Source organism: Petaurus breviceps, unplaced genomic scaffold, assembly GCF_028583685.1.
Source record: "Petaurus breviceps papuanus isolate PSGF00001 unplaced genomic scaffold, PetGlider_PUasm1.0 90591, whole genome shotgun sequence".
Taxonomy (NCBI): domain Eukaryota; kingdom Metazoa; phylum Chordata; class Mammalia; order Diprotodontia; family Petauridae; genus Petaurus; species Petaurus breviceps.
In genome coordinates this window covers 1,577,855-1,583,743 of record NW_027187280.1, presented here as the reverse complement: position 1 = coordinate 1,583,743, position 5,889 = coordinate 1,577,855, and positions in this window count along the sequence as shown.

Genomic DNA, 5,889 nt, shown 5'->3' with positions numbered 1-5,889 from the left:
CCTGTTTACCTTAGTTTCTTCTTCTATAAAATGATCTGGAGAAGGAAATAACAAACAGTGGTTTTGCCAAGAAAATCTCAGATGGGGTCACAAAGAGTTCGATATGACTGAAGAATGAATGAACTCAAAGTGCTAGGGATGCAGAGAGATGCAAAAAACAGCCCCTGCCCTCAAGGAGCTCACAATCTATGGGGGAAGATAATACATAAAAAGAATCTGAAAGAGAAGGGTATGGGATGGGGAGGAGGGAGAAGATGAAGTCTTATAACCAGGTAGAAATTAGGAGATGGCTGCCTTTGGCCTCTACCTTAAATAGGGGATCTGGGAAGAGTTCTGGTTTCCACCCTCCATCCTCTCCAATATCCCCTGGGTACTCAGGATGTAGAATTTCAGAGCTGATATGATCTTTCAGTAAACTGGAGAAGGAAATGACAAATCACTCCAGTACCTTTTCCAAGAAAGCCTCAAATAGGATCACGAAAAGTTGGACATGACTGAAAATACTGAACAACACAACAGGTGTTATTTATTTATTTTTGTCAAGTATAGTAATATCACATCTTTTACTATTTCCGTTTATAATTCTGGTGACAATAATCTGATCCTGAATTTCCATTATAAACCACTCTTTCTATAAACAAATCTGAATTTAACCATTTATTTGATGCTTCTTTGATGACATAGTATTGGTTGAGTTCATGTGGTTGTTGCCCATGGGGAGTCTTTTTTATTTCATTTTTGGTTCTTAGCAATTTCATAAGTTAAGTCACTTTTGGTTACATAAGACAAATCTAGTGGCATATACCTTTTGTTAACCTTTACTATTGTTTGGCAAAGTGATGTATGCATATTCCAAGATAATTTCTGCAAATTTTTAATCTGTTTGTCATAATTTTTTTTAAAGAACATCTACCGTGTTTCCCCGATAATAAGACCTATCCTGAAAATAAGCCCTCCCCTTACTGTGTAAGATTCCTCTAAAATAAGCCCCCCCTGAAAATAAGCCCTATTGAGATTGCTACTGTAGTGAAGGGGATCCCCCGCGCTACACGCTACATTATGGTACCCTCTGTATGCACTGCCCCCCCCCCCGGGTGAAACGCACGCCGCGCTCTGAGCTGCATCCAATCAGAGCTGCAGCAGTGAGCACGTCATCCTGTTCTTCCCCAGTGATTTGCTTGCTGGCGCCATTGAGAGCAGTGCCGTGGAGGAGAGCTGAGGCAGGACAACATAAGCCCTCCCCTGAAAATAAGCCCTCTGGTGTTTTTCTTTCAAAAAAAAAATAATAAGAGTGTCTTATCGGGGAAACACGGTATCAATCCTCTAACTTTTTTTCAGGGAAATGTTAATCTTTTCATAACTGTTTTAGGATGATCGATCCTTTTAAAATATTATTTGTATTTTTGTTAGGATATTTTTAAAATCTGTCATTGTTATTCCAAAGCTATTATTTTAAGTTGCCAAAAATATAGGTTAAGACTAGTATTGTTTTAATTTGGAACTCAAAAGTTTGTGGAACTGAATGTTATAAACTAAAAGTAAATACATTTTTAAAAAACATACTAGTATTGTTTAGGTATTAATTCCTTTAAACTTCTTCCCATTGAACTTTGATTTTAGGTTACTAGTAAGTCTTCTGTCAAATAGAACCATAGCTTTTTTCTTGCTAGATTTGTATGTCATGCCTGGAGGAGACTAAGGCATTTGTATAACCTTCATATATTGATTCAGTTTGATTTCTGGATTAAAGCTCAAAGCTTTTAGTCTCTATTTTTCCTCAGGGTAAATTAAGAATTTTTTTTATTTATCAAGTCCAAATGGCATTTTGCTATCACTGGAGAAAGATCTCATGAAATAAAGAAGTTATTTAACATATCTTTTGGTGTTATTAAGGGACTCATACAGGGTTGTTTGTGTATCTGAAGTATAAACTGCTTTCACAGGGGCAGCTAGGTGGCGCAGTGAATAGAGCACTGGCCCTGGAGTCAGGAGGACCTGAATTCAAATTCGGTCTCAGACACTTAACACAGAAACTAGCTGTGTGACTTTGGGCAAGTCACTTGACCCCAATTGCCCTACCTTCTCCTCTCCAAAAAGAAAAAAAATATACTGCTTTCACCTCAGTGTCCTTGAGCTAGTTGGCTTCTGTAACATTGACTTTTGAGTCTAGGCTATATTAAAATTTGGATATAGGTTAAAATGATAAAAAAAAAAACAAAATTGGTGAATCTAGACCGCCAGTTTTTTGGCAGCATTCTTTATAGTAAAAACTTTAGGTAAATTTGGTTCTTGTATAATTGTGTATACTTAGAGGATATTGTATATGTATAATAGGGGACTGACATGCACAGAATCTTGCTGATACAGTCCCCAACATGAAGCAGTTATAGAGCCTACTTCCAGGAGAGTTGTGATGACATATAATAGAAGTACCTTGAAGAGACTTTGGAGCATGCGTAGATAATTGGTTCTGGTTCACTAATCATGTGGTAAATAACAGCTTCTTGAATTGGTTGTTGTGGACCTGGAGTTAGAAATATCTCCCAGAGGCCTTAGCTGGTACCACTTCCCTCTCTTAGTTGAACTGCTGCTCTTGTTTTAATTCCTTCCTTGAGAATTCTCCTTCAGATGTGGTGAGAGACAGTACTATAAGGGGAGAGACATTGGACCTTCTCCCTCCCCACCTGACATGTGACCCCATGAATAGGGGCTTTGCTTCTTTGCCTGTCTGTGTTTTGTTCTTTTTTAGTTTAGGTAAAGGAAATTGATCTAGAGGCTATGACCCTTTGAATTTTGAAAGGTCAGGAGAGGGAGCTTTTTAGGCATTCAGTAGTCTAAGGAGTGAAGTCCGTATTGGGTTTTTCAGCCAGCTCAGCATCAGTGCCCTTAAGAGTGAGAAGCAACCTTCTGAGACCCAACTCAGTAGTAATGGGGATGAGGATTCAACCAGTAGCGAGGCCACATTTAGATGTAAACTTGGTGGGACCGATACTATTTAGAAACTGTGCTTTAAGTCTGAGCCCATCCTTACCAACAACCAAGGTATTGCTGGGGAAGAGTGTGCCTCTGAGTTGTTGGAGGGAAATGGTTGTGCTTTTGTTCTTTTTATATCTTCAAAGTAAATATCTCTTTGTAAAAGCTAATTGATATTAATTAGTTAAGTGGAAATGGGGAACTAGGCACTGATGGCTAATAGTGGTGGAAATGTACCCAGAATAGGGGCTCAAGCCAGTGGCATTAAGGAAGGGACACCCCAGCCTCTGAGAAGCAGCCTTAGTAAGCAGCCCGATTCTGGGATAGTAAACCAGAACATGATTGTTACCTATGCTTTTTCACCTACAGTGAATAGACACTGGCTACTTGGTTATTGGGGATGGACTACATGGGCTAGAAAGAACTATTAAATGAAAAATATAAACTCCTTGAGGAGGAAACAGTAAGGACTGTTTCACTTTTGCCTTTGTATCTCTCATACCTAACAGCAACTCACACATAGTTATTACTTAATAAATGCTTGTAGATTGAAAAAATGCTTGTTGATTTATTAAATGACTCAGGAGTTCTTATATGGCTTAGGTAATAGTGCTGGTCTTGGAGTCAGTAAGACTGAGTTCAACTCCTATCTCCAACACTTACTAGCTGTATGACCCTGGGCAAGTCATTTAGGTTCTCTCCACCTTGGCTTCACCATTTATAAAATGGGAATAATAATACCTATTTCACAGCCAGTCAGCATATAAACATTTATTAAGCACTTGCTAAGTCCTGGGGGTGACTAATAGTGGTGGAAATGGTTAGAGCATTAGACCTGGACAGGAAGAATCAAGTTCAAATCTAGCCTCAGACATTTATTAGTTGTGTGAACTTGGGCAAGTCACTTAGCCCTCTTGCCTCAGTTTCCTTATCTGTAAAATGAACTGGAGAAGGAAGTGGCAAATTACTCTAGTATCTTTGCCAAGAAAATCTCAGATGGGGTCACAAAGAATTGGACATGACTAAAAAATGACTGAACTGAAAGTGCTAGGGATGCAAAGAGATACAAAAGACAGCATCTGCCCTTAAGGAACCCACAATCTATGGGAGAAGATAACACATTAAAAGAATCTGAAAGGGAGGGGTATGGGATGGGGAGGAGGGAGAAGATGAAGTCTTATAGGCAGGTAGAAAATTAGGAGATGGATGCCTTGGATCTCTACCTTAAATAGGGGATATAGGAGGAGCTCTAATTTCCACCTTCTGTCCTCTCCAATTAGAGGGAGGACCTCTGTCAATATCCCCTGGGTACTCAGGAGGTAGAATTTCAGAGTTGATGTGATCTTTCTAGAAGAATTTCTGTAAAAAATGATAAAGGCCAAGAGAACAGCCAGATGGGAAAGGAGATGGCCACCCTGGCTTCCTCCTTACATGGAAGGTCTGGGATCACAGTGTTAGTATGAGAATCAAATACAGTGTTTTGTAAATCTTAAAGCACTATGTAATTTTTAGTTATTGTTACAAGGAGGAAGAAGAGCATAACCAGAGCTTTTATATATATTCTTTGAGGGAGGTACTGGGCTGAACATAATAGAGTAAGGAAGATTCTCTGTTCTGTTGTTCAAGCTTGGTGGAATGGGTGGGGTTGGGGTAGAGGAGAGGCATTCCCTGATCCAGAAAGAGATAACTGACAAAGGGAAGAACTGGGTAATTAGCTATTAACTCTCTCTTCAATCCCACTGCAGTCCAATTAGTTGTTGGGTGAGAGTAAAACCTTAGTATTGACCACAGGCTCTCCAGCATAGTGACCCAGTGTGCTGCCCAGCAGCTGTGATCTGAAGGCAGTACTGGCCTTGGCATAGACTCCAAGATTGTCTATGAGTGAGACAAGCAGTGTAACCCAGGAGAAACTGAAACAGACAAGTAAGGTATTCTCAAGGGCACATAACTAATTATCTGGAGAGAAATCCTTTGATACCTGGTTGGAACATGCCACAGATGTTATGCCAGAGTGACAGGAGATGATGCAGAGAAACATAGGCAATTACAGGGGAACTCAAGGGACCTGCTCTTGATGTTCTGGGCACATTGGAGGCACAGCAGCCAGAGGCCATCTTAATCAAGTGTTTGTGGATACTGGATAACCAGTTGGAGAGTGATAAGAGTGTCAAGGACATATGTATGAAGTTCCTACCTACCTCCAAATATGAAGTAGGTAAAGCCTCCAGTTTTGTGCCAAGGTTAGAAAAGCTGCTACTAAGGGCTGTCGTCAGGGGTGCAGAACCTGTGGAGTGCTTGGACCACTTTAGGCTGGCTCAGGTGCTCAGAGGGAATAAGTGACTTGCCCGGGGTCCCATAACAGCAAGTAGGATATTTGCAGCTGTATCCTAGAATGGGGGGTAAAGTATAAGAAGCCTGGAAAGGCTGTAAGAGCCCAATTGTGAAGAGCTTTAAATGCCAGGCAGAGGACTTTATTTATGTGATGCTGGAAGTGAAGGGAGGGGCTACCATGGTCAGACCTGTGCTTTAGGAGAACCACTTTGGAGAGTGAGTTGAGGATGGATTGGAGTGAGGAGGGAGCTGAAGTAGGGAGAACAGTTAGTCTGTGTGAGAGGTAGTAAGGGCCTGGACCATGGTGACGAGTGCATGAGTGGAGAGAAGGGGACGCATATGAGAGGTTGTGATGGTGGAATGATACTTAACCACAGAGTCGATGTGTGGAGTGAGTGAAAGTGAGGAGTCAGGGATGACACTGAGGCTGCAATCCTGGGTGCCTGGGAGGATGGCAGTGCCCTTGATAGAAATAGAAGTTCAGAAGAGAGGACGATTTGAGGGGAAAGATGATGAGTTCTGTTTTGAATATGATGAGTTTGAGATGCCTAATAGAAAATTGATTTCAGAATGTCTTAAACCCAG